The 23621-nt window shown below is 44.4% G+C and overlaps 1 protein-coding gene across 3 annotated transcripts in view; it reads left to right on the forward strand.

Annotated features, from left to right (window-relative positions):
• Nucleotides 1-8591: 8591 nt before the first annotated feature.
• LOC311123660 (vasorin-like) overlaps nt 8592-23621 on the forward strand; it is a 43456-nt gene continuing 28426 nt past the window's right edge. For 2 of the 3 annotated variants that reach the window (XM_084197902.1, XM_084197904.1), the window contains exon 1: nt 8592-8857. The gene's annotated coding sequence lies outside the window, so the exon portion shown is untranslated. The remainder of the gene's footprint in view (nt 8858-23621) is intronic. The other variant, XM_084197903.1, reaches the window with a different exon arrangement.

The following is a 23621-nucleotide window of genomic DNA, read 5'->3' on the forward strand; positions in this document are numbered from 1 at the left end:
CCCTTCATGGTTGTGAGGTCTGGGGTCCGCTCACCAACCAAGAATTCACAAAATGGGACAAACACCAAATTGAGACTCTGCATGCAGAATTCTGCAAAAACATCCTCCGTGTAAAACACCAAATAATGCATGCAGAGCAGAATTAGGCCAATACCCGCTAATTATCAAAATCCAGAAAAGAGCCGTTAAATTCTATAACCACTTAAAAGGAAGCGATTCCCAAACCTTCCATAACAAAGCCATCACCTACAGAGAGATGAACTTGGAGAAGAGTCCCCTAAGTAAGCTGGTCCTGGGGCTCTGTTCACAAACACAAACAGACCCCACACAGCCCCAGGACAACAACAACAACAACACAATTAGACCCAACCAAATCATGAGAAAACAAAAAGAGAATTACTTGACACATTGGAAAGAACAAACAAAAGAACAGAGCAAACTAGAATGCTATTTGGCCCTAAACAGAGAGTACACAGTGGCAGAATACCTGACCACTGTGACTGACCCAAACTTAAGGAAAGCTTTGACTATGTACAGACTCAGTGAGCATAGCCTTGCTATTGAGAAAGGCCACCGTAGGCAGACCTGGCTCTCAAGAGAAGACAGGCTATGTGCACACTGCCCACAAAATGAGGTGGAAACTGAGCTGCACTTCCTAACCTCCTGCCAAATGTATGACCATATTAGAGACACATATTTCCCTCAGATTACAGCGATCCATAAAGAATTCGAAAACAAACCCAATTTTGATAAACTCCCTTATCTACTGGGTGAAAAACCACAGTGTGCCATCACAGCTGCAAGATTTGTGACCTGTTGCCACAAGAAAAGGGCAACCAGTGAAGAACAAACACCATTGTAAATACAACCCATATTTATGTTTATTTATTTTCCCATTTGTACTTTAACTATTTGCACATTGTTACAACACTGTATATATACATAATATGACATTTGAAATGTCTTTATTCTTTTGAAACTTCTGAGTGTAATGTTTACCGTTAATATTTATTGTTTATTTCACTTTTGTTTACTATCTACTTCACTTGCTTTGGCAATGTTAACATACGTTTCCCATGCCAATAAAGCCCTTAAATTGAATTGAATTGAATTGAATTGAGAGAGAGAGAGAGAGAGAGAGAGAGAGAGCAACATGACACCACTATCTTTCATCTCAGTCAATCAGTCATGCTGTGCATGTATGCTCCTTGTGCATCATGGGAAACGTCCACTTCTGGCTGACCTCCAGAGTGACCCCTAGTGGCCTCCACCCCTCCTCTCCTCCTCCTCCTCCCCCTCCCCATACTCTTCCCTCAGTTTTTATCAGTGCCAGAGTGATAAGGAAAATCCCTCTCTTACAGACAGAGAGAGTAGAGATAGCCAGCTCTCACTGCTGCTCGGACTGTGTGCTTCCATAACTAATGCCTAGGCTTCAGCTCAGTGGGCTAACACGTCGTCGGGTCTCAGGCATAGTCATGCGAATCACCTAAGGCTGGGTTTCTGACTGGGTCCTCTCTTCTTTTAACTAGTCTCTTAAAGAAAACATAAATAACTGTCTTTGGGTCTTTGAAAAGCACTATATAAATCCCACATTTTATTATTATTATTAAATAATTCTGATTGAAAACATCATTTTGACATACGTCTATTGCTGAGCAGATGTCATCACTGAAATCATTCTGAATGATTTGAGTTCCCATGGGGTTTTGTACCACATCAACCAATAGAGAGCAGTGTGTTTGTCCCACTCAGAAGCATCGCTTCAGCTCAGCTGTGGTGTTTCTCTCATAAACAAGGGCTGCATGGAGTCAACATGGAGTCAACAGACTAGTAAACCTCTGAGTGCACTCTTGCTTGACCTCTCTCTCCCTCTTTTTCTTTCTCTTGTCACTCTCTCGTTTCTCTCTCACTCTTTGACCCCCCTTTTCTTTTTCTAGTTCTCTCTTGTTCTTTCTCTTTCTCACTCTGCCCCCTCTCTCTGACTGTTTCCCCCTCTCTACCCTTTCTCTCCCTCCCTCACTCTCCCTCTATTTGCTCCCTTCATCTTTCTTACAAACACAAACACAGCACCAAAACAACCATTCTTCCTAAATGTTCATTGTTTCAATGAAAATATTTCTGAGCTCTGAATCTGGGCCTAATTTCTTTTGCTCATTGACACGAATCTTAAGGCGCAGCACGCATCTCTCCCCGACACTGTGACCGTAGTGCTGCACTCAACAGTGGCTGTCATGGAAAGTGGCGGATACTTTATCTAGAGTTTATCAGCACCAACATGACAGAAAATCGGAATCTCTCTCTTGCACACTAGCTCACATGCACACATAAAAGATGACCTGTCAATCACACGCCTTAATGGTGTATCCCAGAACATCTATTTCCATTCTTATAAGAACAACAACAACAACAACAACAACAATAACAACAGATTAAAATAAGGCAACAAAGAGGAAGAAGAGATGACAACATATTTGGAGAAGTCCTCTCTTGGACTCCAAGGTTAGGTTCAATAACCTCCTCCATAGCTAACCCATGACAGACTGATGGTGAGAAAGGGCAAAAGGAGATGGTCAGGGGGAGCAACCAGACCTTTCCACTTTAACTCTGGCTTAGTTCCCACTCTCAGAGGGTCATAGGGCCCTGGCCACCTCTCTCTCAATTAACACATATAAAACCCTAAACAATCCTTAAATAAACATCCACTTATATTAATAACACCATACAAACATATAATCAACGCATATAAAACCTTAAACTAACCTTCCAAAAACGTCCACTTAGGCTAAATATATAACACTATACAAACCCATCATTAACACATAAAACCCTAAATAAAGCTTAAATAGAATGTCCATTTATAACACCATTATAACATTATACAAACACACAGAGAACCGTGGGTCCTGGTCCTGCTAGGTTTCCACAGGAGAGAGAGACAGCTTTATCACTGTGTACGTGTGATTTAATGGTACAGTGTCAACCACCACAATAGGTGGGAAGAGTCAATATTGGAGGCCAATGTTTAGCGTCACACAGGCCTTTATCTAATGCTTTATTTTCACACCAATGGCCAGTACTTCCTACTTTTGCTTTAGTCACCTCAGCTGCTATCCTAGCATCTATTTACTCAGTATAATTTTTTTATACAACACAAATAATTCTATATAACTTTATTGTCCCCCATGTCCTCCTTCATAGTGACTGCTTTAACTCACTTATCTCCCTCTCCCTCCCTCCCGCCCTCCCTCCCCTTCTCTCTCTCCCTCCCCTTCCCTCCCTCCCTCCCTCCCTGTGACTTCCCAGAGAGCCAAGGACCAGGTCTCTCCCACTCTCCTCTCGGCTGCTTCCCACGGACACATAGCGGCTACTGGGCTGGAGAAGGACTGTGGGAAGGCAGGGAGCCAAGGAAGGCAGGGAGTAGTCATGTCTGTCAAGAACACACAAACACATATGTGCATGGACAAAATGTGCGCACACACGCAAACTCCCGTGCACATGTGCAGATGCTCTGTGTGGGTGCTCGCGAGTGCAGCCCTCTGCACCGCTCTATTCTAAATTATCTTTAATGCTGTTCATGGTCACGTCATAGAGCTCAGTCTCAGTTTAAGGTAAGGATTGGGGGTAGGGTAATCTGATCCTAGATCTGCGGTTAGGGACAACATCTACCTCGAGAGAATGAGGAGGGGTTTTACAGTGTTGTGAGTCTATCAGAAAATAACCATGTTGCTAGTTCCCAGGCTGTCCCTATGGGAGGGGGGAGAGGGTTCCCAAAACCACCCCCACTCAACCTCATTCATTATTATATTACTCTCTATCTATCTATGTGTGTGTGTGTGTGTGTCTGTTTCTCTCTCTCTATGTGTATGTGTATGTGTGTGTGTGTGTGTGTGTGTGTGTGTGTGTGTTAATGTCTCCCTCTCTCTTCTCTCTCTCTCTGTGTGTATGTGTGTGAGTGTGAGTGTCTCCCTCTCTCATTCAGGAGCCAGGGAGATTCAAGTCTTCCTCGATTGAGGCCCAGGTGGAAAGTCCATTATCTGAGCAGGTTCTATAAATAGCAACTCAGTGAGTCCAGTGAGAGACTGGGGGAGAGCAGACACTGGACCACTAACACTGTCCACAACTAACATGACATCATGTTTGTTATGGAATTATAGGTATGTAATGTATGCTTTATGGACATAGAGTCAATGTAAATTGATAACCACTGGTCTTTATCACTGAGGTCCTAAACTACCCTAAACACAGTACCAACCCAACTTCTACAAGACCTCAGCTCTTCCATTGAGCTGTGACATATGGTGGACCACTGGGCTAGCCAGTCCTGATCATACGATTCTGACTCAATGTTCTATAACCGATAAGAATGGGCTGACTCAAATAGAATGAGGGCAGGTGAGTAGGCCTACAATGTAAAAAATAAAGTAAGCAAGAACAGCTAAGCAGCGAAAAGGTAAAAAAGCCAAATCATTTGCGAGGAAGACCATAAGAGCGAGAAAAGAGAGAGAAAAAGCATGGAAAGGAAGGGGAAATGAGGAGGTTGCTGTGTGGATAAGTAGTGCTTCAGTCTGGAGCCTTTAGCTGGCAGGGCCAGGGTTCCTGGACCGACCCCAACCAGCTCACTGTTGTACTGGTTCCCCTGTGCAACATTACAGTGGTCCGGATTCCGCGTCGCCATCTTTAACTGGGCCATAATGATTAGGGAGCTCAACGCACTGACGGCACCGGGCTCATGTTATTACAGCAATACACCACCACCACCACTCATAATGCATATGGTCCAGACCTTTCAACATCACTGCATGCATAGCCCACCATAGTCCACTGTCTAAATATATATGGTTTGTGTGCTAAAGGAAAAATAACTGGATGGACAAAAAAAGTTGTAATCCTTTTCTATTCTATTATTTTCTATTTTATTGGTGATGGTGAGGAGGACTATGCTTCCATCTAAGGGACTGAAAAACTAAGGAAAAGAAATGTCCCTGCTACAGTGAGGGAAAAAAGTATTTGATCCCCTTCTGATTTTGTACGTTTGCCCACTGACAAAGAAATGATCAGTCAATAATTTTAATGATAGGTTTATTTGAACAGTGAGAGACAGAATAACAACAAAAAATCCAGAAAAACGCATGTCAAAATGTTATATTGCATGCATTTTAATGAGGGAAATAAGTATTTAACCCCTCTGCAAAACATGACTTAGTACTTGGTGGCAATCACTGAGGTCAGACGTTTCTTGTAGTTGGCCACCAGGTTTGCACACATCTCAGGAGGGATTTTGTCCCACTCCTCTTTGCAGATCTTCTCCAAGTCATGAAGGTTTTGAGGCTGACGTTTGGCAACTCCAACCTTCAGCTCCCTCCACAGATTTTCTATGGGATTAAGGTCTGGAGACTGGCTAGGCCACTCCAGGACCTTAATGTGCTTCTTCTTGAGCCACTCCTTTGTTGCCTTGGCCGTGTGTTTTGGGTCATTGTCATGCTGGAATACCCATCCACGACCCATTTTCAATGCCCTGGCTGAGGGAAGGAGGTTCTCACCCAAGATTTGACGGTACATGGCCCTGTCCATCGTCCCTTTGATGCGGTGAAGTTGTCCTGTCCCCTTAGCAGAAAAACACCCCCAAAGCATAATGTTTCCACCTCCATGATTGACGGTGGGGATGGTGTTCTTGGGGTCATAGGTAGCATTCCTTCTCCTCCAAACACGGCGAGTTGAGTTGATGCCAAAGAGCTCGATTTTGGTCTCATCTGACCACAACACTTTCACCCAGTTCTCCTCTGAATCATTCAGATGTTCATTGGCAAACTTCAGACGGGCCTGTATATGTGCTTTCTTGAGCAGGGGGACCTTGCGGGCGCTGCAGGATTTCAGTCCTTCACGGCGTAGTGTGTTACCAATTGTTTTATTGGTGACTATGGTCCCAGCTGCCTTGAGATCATTGACAAGATCCTCCCGTGTAGTTCTGAGCTGATTCCTCACCGTTCTCACGATCATTGCAACTCCACGATGTGAGATCTTGCATTGAGCCCCAGGCCAAGGGAGATTGACAGTTCTTTTGTGTTTCTTCCATTTGCGAATAATCGCACCAACTGTTGTCACCTTCTCACCAAGCTGCTTGGCGATGGTCTTGTAGCCCATTCCAGCCTTGTGTTGGTCTACAATCTTGTCCCTGACATCCTTGGAGAGCTCTTTGGTCTTGGCCATGGTGGAGAGTTTGGAATCTGATTGATTGATTGCTTCTGTGGACAGGTGTCTTTTATACAGGTAACAAACTGAGATTAGGAGCACTCCCTTTAAGAGTGTGCTCCTAATCTCAGCTCGTTGCCTGTATAAAAGACACCTGGGAGCCAGAAATCTTTCTGATTGAGAGGGGGTCAAATACTTATTTCCCTCATTAAAATGCAAATCAATTTATAACATTTTTTACATGTGTTTTTCTGGATTTTGTTGTTGTTATTCTGTCTCTCACTGTTCAAATAAACCTACCATTAAAATTATAGACTGATCATTTCTTTGTCAGTGGGCAAACGTACATAATCAGCAGGGGATCAAATACTTTTTTCCCTCGCTGTATCTCATGCTTCTGGGAGTTTAGTCATCCAATTAGATTCTACTGATGATTACTGGAGGTAAACAGAACAGAGCAGGGGTAGTCTGGGTGGTGTGTGTCTGTGTATGTGTGTGTGTGTGTGAGTTCCTGGGCTCTGGAGACTGTGGTCTTACCACTGCTTCCAAGATACACAGCACTGATGACTATGATAAATAACTAACTTAGCCTGTACCTGTATGACCTTAGCACAGTCATCGGTTCAACTCTGGGACTAAGAGAGCGAGAGAGAGAGAAGAGTGGGAGGGAGTTAGAGATACGGGTGGGGGAAGAAGGGAGGTAGGGAAACAGCAGGGAGAAATAGTGAGAAAGAGAGAGAGAAAGAGAGAGAGACCCAATAGAGGCAGAAAGAGGCACTGCTGTGTGATTTGTATGTGTGAATCACTGTGGTTGTGATAAACTGCTACAGAGAATTCAGGATTGATGTTCTTTGAAAACATAAAACTCAGCTGCAGCATGGACTATATGGGACTAGTGGTGAACATGCATGAAATCGTTTGTCTATTCCTGCAATTTACAGTAATGTGTTACAGATGTGTGTGTGTGTGTGTGTGTGTGTGTGTGTGTGTGTGTGTGTGTGTGTGTGTGTGTTATATGGATCATAACTGTGGGTGAACTATGGAACTATGGAAGAAGTGGAAGAAGAACGAGCCACAGTGGCATAAATGAGGAATGACAGTTACAGTTTAACATCCTCTAAATAGAGCATGGTTCACCCATTCTGAAGAATGGAACAAAAGCGTCCCTTATTCCAAACAGAATAGGGTCCTGAACATTTCCAGAGACACACACTTGCACCAAAGCCCTGTGGTGTGTTTGTTAAATCTTGTCCTTGCAGGGGCCGGACCTAGCCAGGGTACACCTACAGAGCCGGGGGAGTGACGCCACCCACAAATATGCATGAGGCGAGTTGACCTCGGCCCAATTATTTTCACAGTCTTGTGTCAACAAGCATAGTCATAGAATCGCCCTATGGCTGCGCTGCTATGGATGCCCAAATCGAGTCATTAGCACATCATAAGAGAGAGCTCTGTGTAAATACATTTATAGGCCTAGATTGAGATTCCTGTAGATATACAAATATTATATAAGGAATTAGGCTACTTACAAACAGAATTCCATGCAATATTTTGAAATGAATAGCTCCTTGTGGTTCACTCCTGTCCTGTTTCCAACTATATTATGGACAATTCTGAGACATAATATGTTTCTAAAAGTATATATCTGAGTATGTGACATGGTTACACCATTACTGATAGATATCCCGTTACTTCACCTCGTTGGAAACCGATTCCAAGACACTTTAAAATAGGGTGCCAGCTGTGGGCTGTAAGGCTACTCAGCAGTCGGAAGTATTCAATGCCTACAAATCTCCCAGCTTAACGGTGCAACAACATTCATCAATTAAGCCACCATATGTGCGAATGAGATATTTAACACTTGACTTGTGCTTTTCTCAAATGTCAAGTGATTGACAGTCAAAATACAAGGCTGCTTGCTTTTCCATTTCATACACCAAGCCCATATGAACAAATATCCAAGAATAAAAAATATAGACTAATGGGCTAAAACGCAAAGAAAAAAAATGGGCCTAATTGTAGATGTTGAAACTGGTTCACTGTCGTTTGAGTGCAAACCATTCCATATTCAAAATGTGCTTTAAAAAATGTCAACACTGAATTGCACAAAATAAGTTTGCAAGTAAATCATTCTCATAAGCGTCTTAATGAAACAGGTCCTGCAGGTTTACATTGTGAAACTAAAAGAAAAATGTGGCAACTTTTTTTGCGTTGCCCCAACTTTATCTGTCAAGGAGGAGAGCGCGCAGCATATGAGCGCTGCTTTCCAACCCCCTGCAGCCGAGAGTAGTGTGGAGCTTTGAGCGCTCTGGGGTGCGTTCTAGCGCCCCTCCCATTCTCGTTAAAACTCTCCGTTCCATTCGCCAATAAAGCGCTTTTTTCTATTGGTCGGGAAGCTTGTGGGCTCTCGCCGGACACTTGAAGCGCATTCCTCGACGTGGAGCTTTCAACCACTCGCTAGACACCGGTGGCTGAAGAGTTTTTATGTATTTTAATAACTTTATGCTGTTGCACAGTTTCAGGGACTTTTGACAGAGTGCACCACGGACGACTAAAGGATTTTGAACTGTTTACTTGTTCTAGGTGGGTCCTCTTGGATAAAAATATTAGGTAGCACACATTTCTGAGTGCGCCCGCAACTCAATCTTTACCGCAGGGAACAGAACCGGTAAGCTTGAATGATTTTATGAATAAACTGCAACGTTTACATTACATTGTCTGTGAGGTATGCATAAATGTGTGACACAGATTGATCATTGAGCAGGAGACATGTTGCAGAATGCGTAAAGTAGTGCAGTTTGGGAAAACAAGCCCTATAGCTGAGAAATATTTGGGGCTATGATTTTGGATAAAGCTTGTGTTTATCAACTCTGCATGAATACCTTAAGGAATGTATTGAAAAGGAATAACATCATTAAATTGAAAATGAATTATTATTATTATTTATTTTAAAAAATCTCATAAAGGGACATTCGTTTTTAAGAAACATATATGCCTACTGGTACACACCACCCTTCTACAGACTCCACACTCCCACCCATGTTATGCTATGTTTGAACGTTCTATGACAGGAGTTGGCTAGAGGTGAAATGTTCACCCATTCCAGACACAGGCACAGCTTCTCACCGCACCGAATGAGAGCCCTACTACGTCTTCAACATTCTGTAAACAACAGGTTGTCAGCTTCGAATTTGTAACATGCAAACCGAGGGTAATTTATGCCTAAACATACAAAATCACTTAAAAACATTCAATAATTTACACATAATTTACAAATATAAAAAATCACTCACATAGCCTAAAGAGCGATAACAAATGAGTCCAGGAAAGTCAAACGCCGCAGCATTGCTCTAATCTGTGCGTAACAACAGCTGGAAACACTTCAATCGTAACTTTATCACTAACTAGTAGGCTGCTAAAGTGTTTGACCACAGGACGCTGTGCAGGGCAGAGCTGGCGTCTAGACCGCGCCGGTCCTTTTTTACCACCGGGAGAAGCTGTTTTCTACGTGCGGCTGGTGCGGATACCGACTCACATGAGAACACACACGGCATAGGTTATAGGATAGGGACGTTCAACAAACAAATGGTTTCAAAAAACAAAAACTAAGCGTCTAATTTTCTCTGCTCGCCACGAGTTCAAAGGTAGGCTAATAGTATAGGCTTGTATAGTATTGGAGGCAAATATGTTTGGTCAGACCGGGTAAAACGAGCTTAACTGTTTTTATCCATGGGTTTGCTGTGAATTTGCAGCAGAACAGCCAGCAAGGACCTCAAATTGATTTGTATAACCTGCAGTCCCATGACAAAATAACCAATCATTTAAATGTAAAGATAAAGTGTTCAAATGAGTCGCCAGTTTTGGTTCCGTATTAGCGCAATCGAATTAGGCTATGTTTATTTCAACATGAGAGGAGGCATAGGCTATACATTGTCTTGCTTCGGCATGGTATGTAAGTCGCTCTGTATAAGAGCGTCTGCTAAATGACTAAAATGTAAATGTAAATGTTATTGCAGCGCGGCATTACAAATGTTATCTACCTCCCCACCTGTAGGGTAGGTACTCAGTTATTAACGTGTCCATTACCACCCGGAACATCTGGAAAACACTTGTTCTTGTTTCAAACAGCTATTGATCTTCAGCCTAATGATTAATGTGCGTCGGAGTTTCCTAAAGGCATCACTAAAGGCATCAGTAAAATCATGCGAGTCGCCTTTCAACTTAAAACTACTGACACTGTTGTTAAAACGTTTCAAATGTAGGGAAATTATATAAATAAATCTCCAACAGCTATCTCCTCATTACTACAAGCCTACATCCCATGCGTAATTGAAATGCGTAACAGATAAACGCATGATACTTTACTAAATTCTATAGGTTATATCTCACAATTCCTCCCAATAAACTATGTGATAAATCATAAATAGGCCTATTATTTTTGCCAACAAACTTGAATTAACAGTGATCATCATAAACGTATCCAGTCCAACCTTCCCAAACAACATCCAGATGAGCGCATAGTAGGCTGTTCATGTTATCTCGCCAAGGAGAACCGCTACATCGCATATGCTATCTTTGCATCTTCGCCACTGAGGCCAATTTTCCAACCCTTGGAATATTGAGGATGTAGCAACAGTCTTCTTTCTGATCGAGATCCATCCGCGGGCTCTGCACGCCCGCACACAAGCACGGAAAATCGCTTAATCTTTCCCTGCGGGCCCAACAGATGGCTGGGTAAACTACTCCAAAAGCCCTCTGTTAACCCTTCTAGCTAAGATCATCTTCACGGGGGGACTATTTTCGCCCCATGTGTTTTGAAAGGAGAGATGAAGCTGTCATTACACAGTCAAGTACTGTATGTAGCCTATAGCTGCTGACCTCTCACCCAGGCTACATATTAGACAGACAGACTGACATTGGCTTGAACAGAAGTGTGGCTATTCGTAAGGAATTAACATGTGTATGTGCTATACAGTAGACACATTTTAATGTTTAATTTTGACTACCAAGATCCATATATACAAAACGTTGTCCCTGGCATGGATAGGTAATGAGAAGTCAGGGGAAAGTGTGTCACTATAACAACAGACACATTAACTGAGACACCCTTATGGTCTGTCTCCTTCCTATCTGTGTTTCGTGGGTACCACAGGCAGCTGGTGGCACATTATTTGGGGAGGACGGGCTCATAGTAATGGTGGCAATGGAATAAATTGAATGCTATCAAATACATCAAACGCATGGTTTCCATGTGTTTGATACCACTTCCATTCACTACTTCACTTCATTCCAGCCATTATTATGAGCCATCCTCCCCTCGGCAGCCTCCTGTGGTGGGTTCTACTATCTCCTCTGCTGTGTGTCTCAGTATTTGAGCACCGACTTCTTGGCACTGGAGAAGACCCTGTCACTTCTCAGTGCTAAGAGACAGGCTTTCTGGAGGGGACAGAGACGGTGGCTGGGAGATTGAAATAATTCTCATGCGATGAACAGCGGATGAGAAAGGAAAGTAGAGAGAGAGAAAGGGAGAGAGAGAGAGAGAGAGAGAGAGATGGAGACGTGGAAAGAGGAAAAAAACAAGGGATAAGCAAACATTCCTTTGTCTAGTATAGTGTGATACTTGACTGAGATCACAGAGAAGAAGGAATCACTGGGATTGTCTAACCTCAACAACTGCCAAGACCCTAGATTTAGACTAGGAGTACGTGTGTATAGATGTGTGTGTGTGTGTGTCTATGTGTGCAAGCTTCTGTCCGTGTGTCTGTGTGTGTTGAGGATATTAATGTAAAACACATACACACACTGACTGGGTGGATAATCCGGTGGCCCTTGGACCCCTCTTGTGACTGGGAGCTCGTGGAGGTGAGGCCTGGTCAGGGTCAGTGGGGATCGGCTGTTTAACACCATTCAAATAATTAAAACACAGGCCTCCTGTCAGAGAGAGAGAGGCAGGCCCCCTCCTCTCCTGCTCACTCACACACATTATGTGCATAATCACGCAAGCACGCACACAACCAAGCATGTTCGCAAACAAGCACACGCACGCACACACACATACACACACATCTAAAAACTTGACCCACCGAAAATGTATCAATGATCATCATAAAAAAGTCAAAATGAATGTAGACCATGTCCCGGTTGCAAATATGAATAAATCTCACTACTAAGATTATATTTAACAATAAGACAGGTGTGAGAGATTACTACACACATTACCCCTGGAGGGACAGACAGACAGCCACACACATTACCCCTGGAGGGACAGACAGACAGCCACACACATTACCCCTGGAGGGACAGACAGACAGCCACACACATTACCCCTGGAAGGACAGACAGACAGCCACACACATTACCCCTGGAGGGACAGACAGACAGCCACACGCATTACCCCTGGAGGGACAGACAGACAGCCACACGCATTACCCCTGGAGGGACAGACAGACAGCCACACACATTACCCCTGGAGGGACAGACAGACAGCCACACACATTACCCCTGGAGGGACAGACAGACAGACAGCCACACACATTACCCCTGGAGGGACAGACAGACAGCCACACACATTACCCCTGGAGGGACAGACAGACAGCCACTCTTGGCATTTGTTTCAGACATATGACCACACCAGGGTTTAATCTCTGCTTCGGGGTCATTCTAAAACTGCCATTCATCTTTTTGGGAGAAGTGTGCATGTAGGAGACTGTGTGATGACAAGTCCCAGTCTACCAGTGTCAGAATAACATAATAACATCCCACCAGCATTTTCCTGCTGCACTGTCCAAACTCACACGTCCCCCCCTGTCTCTCTCACACACACACACACACACACACACGTCTACCCCGTGTCCCCCTATCCTGCCAAGGCAAACACAGCCAGCCTAGTGCCACTGGCCTGCAATCATCACTCCACAGACTCACCAAGCACCCAGCATTACAGCCCATTTCTCCCCTTAACTGACACCTAAAGACCAGTCTAACGTCCCAACCCCTCACGTCCCTGGACACAACGTCTGCGTCCCAAATGGCACCCTATTCCCTATATTGCGCACCATTTTCTACCGGGGCCCACAGGGCTCTGGTCAAAAGCAGCGCACTATGTTGAGAACAGGGTGCCATTTGGGATGCAGCATTAAAACAGGCAGTGTCACCCTTCTATTCTCTGAACTCTGTCTGGAGGGTCTTGTCTTCTGTTTGGTTTGGCATTGACAAGAGTACAACACAGACGTTCCATGTTGAAACCAACCGTGCTGCCCATTTGGGATTAGCCTGGTTAAACCAGACTGAATGATGCGCTCACCACTGCTTCCATTTGAAACGTAGCAAAATCAACTATGGGTGCCAGGCTAGTTTGGGATACCAAAAGCCATATCCAATGTGGCAGGAGTTATTCTGAGAAGTCATGTTCATTATGTGTGTCAGAGGTTTGAGTCAGAGAGAGAGATAGAGAGAGAGATAGAGAGAGAGAGAGAGAGAGAGAGAGAGAGAGAGAGAAAGAGCGAGAGAGAGGGAGAGAAAGAGATAGAGATAGAGAGGGAGAGAAAGAGATAGAAAGAGAGAGAGAGAAAGATAGAGAGGGAGAGAGAGAGAGAGACAGAGGAGTGTGCTACTTTTGTCAGATTTAAAAGAACATATGACACTCTGCTAACATTACACTGAGCACAGCACGGTACAGTAAGGCTCTTCAGACGTGGTCATATATCTGAAACTAACTGTACATGCCTTAGCACCAATCATTGTCATGGAACAGGACAAAGCATTCTGAGTTTAACTGTCCTCTGCCATCTAACTGTATCTAATGAATTTGAATTAGGACTACATGCATATTTATGGCACCACAACGCTTGTCAGAGAGAGGTATTGAAATCACACACACACACACACACACACACACACACACACACACACACACACACACACACACACACACACACACACACACACACACACACACACACAGGACCAGACTACTGCTCTGCTCCTCTCGTCTTTAAGAGCAAAGATGTTCATATCCCACAGTGTACTCCAGCCAGTAGCCCCCCTTTTATACCCAGTTAGGAGTGGTCGTCTGAGGCCCTCCACCCTCTGCAACGAGGGATTAGGTTGAGGCCCTCCACCCTCTACAACGAGGGATTAGGTTGAGGCCCTCCACCCTCTACAACGAGGGATTAGGTTGAGGCCCTCCACCCTCTACAACGAGGGATTAGGTTGAGGCCCTCCACCCTCTACAACGAGGGATTAGGTTGAGGCCCTCCACCCTCTACAACGAGGGATTATGGTTAAAAGGTTAAAAGTCAGGTGGCGAGGCGAGGAGGCCTGGGGAGGAGGGGGAGGGGGGAGGGGGGAAGGGGGAGGGAGCAGGGCATTCACACAGCAGGCAGGGAGATGGAGCTGGCAAGGCAGAAGAAACCTGTGTGTGTTTTGTATTAGCGAAACCGCGTGAAAGCGAGCGCACATCCCAATTAGCAAGGGGGTGTGTGTCGGAGTGTATGTGTTACAATCAGCGTGTTTGGAGTATGTTTGTGCCTACACACACATTTGTTTGTGTGTGTTTATTTGGGTCTTAGCTACAGTCACAGTGTCATCATGAGTTGAACGTAGGCCTCCATCCCACCACCACCAGAATCAGGTGTTCCACAATCCACAGGGCATGCCACTGTTTACGTCCCAGAGTCAGAGCAGCTTTCCTGGGCAGAGCGCTTAAAGAAAGCCCCTGGCTTCAATCACTTCAAAAGGCCTCGCACATCAATGCTGACCCGGCGGTATGCGAAAAGCAAACCGATCCCCTCACGGTGTTTGCCTGCCAAGCCAAATTGAAGAAGACTCAAGCAGTTCGAGCCAAATGATGCGTTCCAAAGAACCACTTCAAAACCTCTGCATAAATATACACGTGCACGCAAAGGCTACAAGCGGAGCCCGGCTTGAGCCGAACGCAAACCACAAATAACTCCTGTCTCACACATTCCCTCTCGCCAACGTTCAGAACCCCACATTTGAAGAAGAGAGATGGGCCCCCGAGACAGATGTTCCCCCTGAAAGACTGATGTACGGTTGGAAAGACAGACGTTCAGATTCAGAAACTGCCCTCTCAGCCTTTTGACTGGAATCAACCAATCTTTTTCTCCATGGAAAATGCCAAAAATCTGTAAAATGGCAAAACGGCCACTAACCAAAAGGGAGAACTGGGGCCAGAGAGAAAAGGCGAGAGAGGGAGAGAGAGAGAGAGAGAGAGAGAGAGAGGGATCGAGAGAGAGCGAGAGAGAGGGAACAAGAGAGGACGAGAGGGAGGGAGCGAGAGAGATCGAGAGAGAGAGAGAAAGAGGGAACATATCCCAGAGATCCACCGCAAATTGCAGTGTTTCAGTGAGGCTGTAAAAAATTATAAACGACTCATAATCTAAGGTTGTAATTACCTCGGGCCAACACTGTCATTAGGAAATGAGCCTTGAACCAGAGAGATGGGAAGAGAGAGAGAGAGAGATGGAGAGGGGAGAGAGAGTGAGGGTGGGTAGAGGAAGGAGAGAGAGAGTCAGAACGATTTGGATGGTCAAAGAGCGAAGGAGAGTAGTAGCCTTGTCCCAGATCTGTTTGTGCTATCATTCTATCTCCTTGTCATGTTTGGCATGATGACACAAACAACTGGTACCCACCCAGGCTAGAATGGTAGTGGCTGGAGAAACTTAAAGGTGGGGGAATTCAGGGAGAGAGGGAAGGATAGAGAGAGGGGGAGACAGGAGGGGGGGAATAGATCGAGAGAGAGAGAGAGAAGGAACTGCAACGGTCATTGTAAACAGTGGCTGGGCCTGCACACACAAAGAACCTAAACACTCATCCTTAGTTTTGTTTGACCACAGCCTTGAACCCTGGGTCAGATATTTAACCATTTGCTATTAATGACTAATGGAAATTAAACTAAAGAAACAAATGCTCAGATGAACACTAACTCGTAACGTTTACCCACATATAGATTTAATGATCAGTCAATAGAGTTTCTAGATAGGGTAATGGTTAGCGGATGTGCTGCTGCTACTGTGTGTGAGTGTCTGCCTTAGGGTCAGTAGGCCCAACTGAAATCACAGCAAGTGCTGATGAGTACGCTCGCTCAAGTACACACACACACACACACTCTGACGTAGGCATGTTTACCATACACACATACATGTACACACACACACTCTGACGTAGGCATGTTTACCATACACACATACATGTACACACACACACTCTGACGTAGGCATGTTTACCACACACACACACGTACACTACCAGTCAAAAGTTTGGACACACCTACTCATTCAAGGGTTTTTCTTTATTTTTACATTGTAGAATAATAGTGAAGACATCAAAACAATGAAATAACACATATGGAATCATGTAGTAACCAAAAAAGTGTTAAACAAATCAAAACATATTTTATATTTGAGATTCTTTGTCACGCCCTGGCTCTAGGGACTCTTTTATGTTGAGCCAGGGTGTGTAGTGTTTATGTTTTGTGTTCTATGTTTAGTTTCTAGTTCATGTGTTTTCTATGTTGGCCGGGGTGGTTCTCAATCAGAGGCAACGTGAATCAGCTGTTGCTTGTTGTCTCTGATTGGGACCATATTTAGGCAGCCTATTGTGCACTTGTGTTTCGTGGGATCTTGTTCCGTGTTGGTTTGTTTGTTAACCGAGGACTTCACGTTTCGTTTTGTTGTTTTGTTAGTTGTGTAAGTACTCTAAATAAAGATGTACGCATTCCACGCTGCGCCTTGGTCTACTCCTTTTGATGATCGTGACATTCTTCAAATAGCCACCCTTTGCCTTGATGACAGCTTTGCACACTCTTGGCATTCTCTCAACCAGCGTCATGAGGTAGTCACCTGGAATGCATTTCAATTAACAGGTGTGCCTTCTTAAAAGTTAATTTGGGAAATTTCTTTCCTTCTTAATGTGTTTGAGCCAATCTGTTGTGTTGTGACAGAAGATAGCCCTATTTGGTAAAAGACCAAGTCCATATTATGGAAAGAACACTTCAAATAAGCAAAGAGAAACGACAGTCCATCCTTACTTTAAGACATGAAGGTCAGTCAATACGGAAAATGTCAAGAACTTTGAACGTTTCTTCAAGTGCAGTCGCAAAAACCATCAAGTGCTATGATGAAACTGGCTCTCATGAGGACCGTCACAGCAATGGAAGACCCAGAGTTACCTCTGCTGCAGAGGATAAGTTCATTAGAGTTACCAGCCTCAGAAATTGCAGGCCAAATAAATGCTTCACAGAGTTCAAGTCACAGACACATCTCAACATCAACTGTTCAGAGGGGACTGTGTGAATCAGGCCTTCAAGGTCAAATTGCTGCAAAGAAACCATTACTAAAGGACACCAATAAGAAGAAGAGACCTGCTTGGGTCAAGAAACACGAGCAATGGACATTAGACCGGTAGAAATGTGTCCTTTGGTCTGGAGTCCAAATTGGAGATTTTTGGTTCCAACCGCCGTGTCTTTGTGAGATGCGGTGTGGGTGAACGGATGATCTCTGCATGTGTATTTCCCATCGTAAAGCATGGAGGAGGAGTCGTTATGGTGTGGGTGTGCTTTGCTGGTGACACTGTCTGTGATTTATTTAGAATTCAAGGCACACTTAACCAGCATGGCTACCACAGCATTCTGCAGCGATACACCATACCATCTGGTTTGGGCTTAGTGGGACTATAATTTGCTTTCAACAGGACAATGACCCAACACACCTATTTTACCAAGAAGGAGAGTGATGGAGTGCTACATCAGATTACCTGGCCTCCACATTCCCCCTACCTCAACCCAATTGAGATAGTTTGGGATGAGTCGGACGGCACAGTGAAGGAAAAGCAGCCAACAAGTGCTCAGCATATGTGGGAACTCCTTCAAGACTGTTGGAAAAGCATTCCAGGTGAAGCTGGTTGAGAGAATGCCAAGAGTGTGCAAAGCTGTTATCAAGGCAAAGGGAGGCTATTTGAAGAATCTCAAATATAAAATATATTTTGATTTGTTTAACACTTTGTTGGTTACTACATGATTCCATATGTGTTATTTCATAGTTCTGATTTCTTCACTATTATTCTACAATGTAGAAAATAGTAAAAATAAAGAAAAACTCTTGAATGAGTAGGTGTGTCCAAACTTTTGACTGGTACTGTACACACACACCAGCTCCGGTTGAGTCACTGTATGTTTGAGGTCCTTGGCCCCTCCGTTTCTCCCCTGGGTCTATTTCAGTCACCACTAATAGTACTGTTATCGGCTACCATACGAGCTGCCATACGCACAGAGAAGTGGTTGTGTGTGTGTGTGTGCAAATCCAAACTTCAACCTTATTACACGATCAACGTTAGTAAAACCGTGATCGTATTTACATGGTACGAAACCAAAGAAAAAACTGGGAAGTCCTATCTGAGCTTGTCCATTAAGAAACACTTGTTTCCGTTCCATTGCAAAACATTTGAATATGCTATGCCCTAACGAACATGACCCAGTTGTGATTGTGATACAAGTCAGGACTAGTCAGGTTACCTATTAAATCAACAGAAGACTCTTTCCAAGAATCTTAGAAGCCCCAAAGGTGACTTAAAAAGTCAACCGTCAACATCTAGCGTTTCCTCTATTTCTCTCCCTCCCTCCATGTATCCCACACAGGCCATCTTCAATATGGGCTGGTTTATAGTGATCTTGCTATTTCTAATATGGACATGTTGTAAACAGATGAGTGGCTGCCACTACAAAGTGAGGCTGTGGTTCAACCATTAACGCCACACTGCTTTGTTCTCAACAGCCTGGGGAGGACTGAAGTCATAAGTCACACAGACTGGAAGAGAGGGAGAGATGGAGCGCGAGAGAGAGAGAGAGAGAGAGAGAGAGAGAAGAGAGAGAGAGAGAGAGAGAGCGAGCGAGAGAGAGAGAGCGAGAGAGAGAGAGAGAGAGATAGTGGTGGAGGACTAAGGAGAGAGAAACAGAGAAAGACAGAGAGGGAGTAGGAATAAATGGGAGATCCGACAGTCGAGAGAGGGAGAGATGGAGAGAGAAAGAGATGGGAGGGAGAGGGAGCGATGGGGAGATAGTGGTGGAGGACTAAGGAGACAGAATCAGAGAGAAAGAGAGAGAGTAGGAGGAAGAGAGAGAACATCAGAGAACGAGAAAGAGGATATAGAGGTGAACAGGACCTGACATTCGTTAAGCACCCGTTTGTGAAAGAATGAAGGGATGAAGTGGTGATGGGGCAGAGATGGAGATGGAGAGTGAAGTGGTGATGGGTTAGAGATGGACAGAAAGAGTGAAGTGGTGATGGGTTAGAGATGGACAGAAAGAGTGAAGTGGTGATGGGTTAGAGATGGACAGAAAGAGTGAAGTGGTGACCCCATGTTCAATGACCCTGCGCCTGTTGACCCTCCGTCCAGAAATAAGTTGTGGCCACACACACACAGATGCAGGAAAGGACACACACACACTCAAACACACAGGGATGGACAGATGCACGCGCGCACACACACACACACAGCTGAATCTCCATTGCCTCAGTCAGTCCCATAGATAAATAAACACATGCACATAGCCATGTCTGAAGAGGCCCACTAACACCAAGCCAAAGAGCCAAACCCTGCGACCAGGGGACTATTTTCAGATGCAAACTGTGTGTCCTCCACCATGTTTGTGAGTGTGTATTTATCTGTGTGACTGTCAGCCAGAGGGTGAGTCAGTGTTGCTGTATACAGTCTAGTCTCTGGTGTTGCTGAACTGTTCTCTGGTTAGACTGAGTGCTTTTGGAGACATCTTATTCTTTCACACCTTTATGAACGCTTGGCTGAATGATAAGGTTTCTACATGACAAGCTTTCTGAATGACAAGGTTTCTACATGACAAGCTTTCTGGATGACAAGATTTCTGGGTGACAAGATTTCTGGGTGACAAGGTTTCTGGGTGACTGTCATGCAAGGATACTGGAGAAAAACTACTTTTAGAGTGGAAAGATAAGAGATTTGTCTGTGTGTAGGTATGCCTATGTGGGTGGGTTGAAAGGTGCGTGTAAATGCTAGTATCTGTGTTTGTTTGTTCTGTGTGTACGCATTTGTGCAAAAATATACTTATTTCTCTCTCTGTGTGTGCCCAAATGTGTGTGTGTGTGAATGTATGCATACATATATTTGTATGGTTGGGTTTAATCAACTGGAGGAAAACAGCTTTATGAGCCTGCATAAATACATCTATAAATGAGTCTGTAATTAATATGTTGTTGGGGCAGCCCCAGGGCCTAACGACTCTCAGCACCAGTCACCTCTATATCAAGTGGTTTGGTTCACTCCAATTCCCAAAGTTGCGCCATCTTTATAATCCTCAATAGACAAATGTAAGAATAACAAATAATTAAACTGGCATCTAATACCAGTTATTAGTGTTATCGGCATATGGAGAACAGACTTGGATTCAAATACTAATCGAAATCGTTCAAATACTTTGAACGTTTGCTTTAGCCTGCCTGGAGTGCCAGGGGAGGCAGGGTTTGCAGTTTACAGTTTCAAGACTCTTCTATTGGTTCCATTCCAACAGGCAAGATAAATCAAGCACAGATACAGTATTTTAAATGATTTCAAATAGTATTTGAACCCAGGTCTGATGGAGAATAACACAAACACAGGGTTTGTGATGAACTCATGACCTAGACATAGAGTTTGTCTCTAGGCAATTACGTTAGAACTCAACATGAAAGACTTAGACACACACAAACACAGTGCCTTTCCATCGCTGTGTCGCCTGAGGCGCAGAATGATTCAAATGTGTTATCATCTCCTCTTGATGCTGTCTCCAATGTTGTTGTCAGCAGTCTAGAGAGGTCACATTCTCTGGTGTCACACACACACACACACACACACACACACGCACACACACACACACACACACAGACACCAGCTGAGACTGTAAAGTGTGTGTTACCTGTGAGTGAAACACAGGTACACTCATAAATTGCACAAACCGTTTTATAGCGTCTTTCTGTCAAAGTGTCACTTTACCTGTTTGACTTTGGAAGAGTATCAAACATCTGTTTGTATGAAATAGAGTAACACTGTTTACTTTGAGAGGGCTCACAGTAATATGTGTCAAGCAGGGGGCCAAATCTACTGTTACTCAAAGTCACACATCATTAAAGTCACTCATCAGCAGTCACTGCACAACCATCTAAATACATAAGTCATGGGTTATCACCTGGTACACACAGAGCCCTGTAAAGAACACACACACATTGAACCACAGACAGACACAGCTCTGTTAACACACACACACCTGTAGCACTTCCTTAACCTTGGTCTTCTGATGCTACATGTGCAGTATGTGATTAGAGAGCCTAAGTAATGTAGTGATGTTAAACTCCTGTCCTGCTATGATACCCTGCCTTCACTCACTAAGTACTGTAGTGATGTTAAACTACTGTCCTGCTATGATACCCTGCCTTCACTCACTAAGTACTGTAGTGATGTTAAACTACTGTCCTGCTATGATACCCTGCCTTCACTCACTAAGTACTGTAGTGATGTTAAACTACTGTCCTGCTATGATACCCTGCCTTCACTCACTAAGTACTGTAGTGATGTTAAACTACTGTCCTGCTATGATACCCTGCCTTCACTCACTAAGTACTGTAGTGATGTTAAACTACTGTCCTGCTATGATACCCTGCCTTCACTCACTAAGTACTGTAGTGATGTTAAACTCCGGTCCTGCTATGATACCCTGCCTTCACTCACTAAGTACTGTAGTGATGTTAAACTACTGTCCTGCTATGATACCCTGCCTTCACTCACTAAGTACTGTAGTGATGTTAAACTACTGTCCTGCTATGATACCCTGCCTTCACTCACTAAGTACTGTAGTGATGTTAAACTCCGGTCCTGCTATGATACCCTGCCTTCACTCACTAAGTACTGTAGTGATGTTAAACTCCGGTCCTGCTATGATACCCTGCCTTCACTCACTAAGTACTGTAGTGATGTTAAACTACTGTCCTGCTATGATACCCTGCCTTCACTCACTAAGTACTGTAGTGATGTTAAACTACTGTCCTGCTATGATACCCTGCCTTCACTCACTAAGTACTGTAGTGATGTTAAACTACTGTCCTGCTATGATACCCTGCCTTCACTCACTAAGTACTGTAGTGATGTTAAACTCCGGTCCTGCTATGATACCCTGCCTTCACTCACTAAGTACTGTAGTGATGTTAAACTACTGTCCTGCTATGATACCCTGCCTTCACTCACTAAGTACTGTAGTGATGTTAAACTACTGTCCTGCTATGATACCCTGCCTTCACTCACTAAGTACTGTAGTGATGTTAAACTCCGGTCCTGCTATGATACCCTGCCTTCACTCACTAAGTACTGTAGTGATGTTAAACTCCGGTCCTGCTATGATACCCTGCCTTCACTCACTAAGTACTGTAGTGATGTTAAACTCCTGTCCTGCTATGATACCCTGCCTTCACTCACTAAGTACTGTAGTGATGTTAAACTACTGTCCTGCTATGATACCCTGCCTTCACTCACTAAGTACTGTAGTGATGTTAAACTCCTGTCCTGCTATGATACCCTGCCTTCACTCACTAAGTACTGTAGTGATGTTAAACTACTGTCCTGCTATGATACCCTACCACTCATAAACACAGCACCATATACATACACTTTAATGCCGGCTTAGGCACCCGTCACTTCTGTGTGTGTGTGTGTGTGTGTGTGTGTGTGTGTGTGTGAGTGTGAGTGTGAGAGAGAGAGAGAGAGAGAGAGAGACACAGAGAGAGAGAGAGAGAGAGAGAGAGAGAGAGAGAGAGAGAGAGAGAGAGAGAGAGAGAGAGAGAGAGAGAGAGAGAGAGAGAGAGAGAGAGAGAGAGAGAGAGACACACACAAACACGGCCCGATAAGATGGCCAGCAGTTCAGGGAGCTGACAGCCTGCATTCTTACTCTCCTTTTCCTCCCTCCCTCGCTTCCTCTGTCATTCTATCATTCTCTGGTTCTGTCGTTCATCCTCTCGCTCCCCGTGCCAGAACGCCTCCTACGCCACACGGCCTGCTGCTGCTCAGCACGCTCCCTCCCTCCCTCCTCGCCACCCTCCCACACGCCGCTGGAATGCACCACGTTAAAACAACACCACTTCCTGCTCAGCGTGTGGGGTGATGGGGAGAGCAGGATTGGACTGGAGCTGGAGCTGGGAGGGCAGGAGATGGGGGTTGTTGTGGGTTGATGGGAAGAGAAAAGGCCTGGTCAACCATAACTAAAACAATCCCCAAAACAGAGTTGAGTTAAAACTCCTGTAACAACCCTAACTACAAGTGCTAGTCTGTGTGTGCTGACCACACCTCAACAGTCAAGATGATCTGTCAATCACAAATACAGTGTGTGTGTTAATGTGTTTCTCCTGTTGTGTTGTCTA

Source organism: Coregonus lavaretus (genome assembly GCF_964263955.1).
Source record: "Coregonus lavaretus genome assembly, contig: HAP1_SCAFFOLD_2620, whole genome shotgun sequence".
NCBI lineage: Eukaryota > Metazoa > Chordata > Actinopteri > Salmoniformes > Salmonidae > Coregonus > Coregonus lavaretus.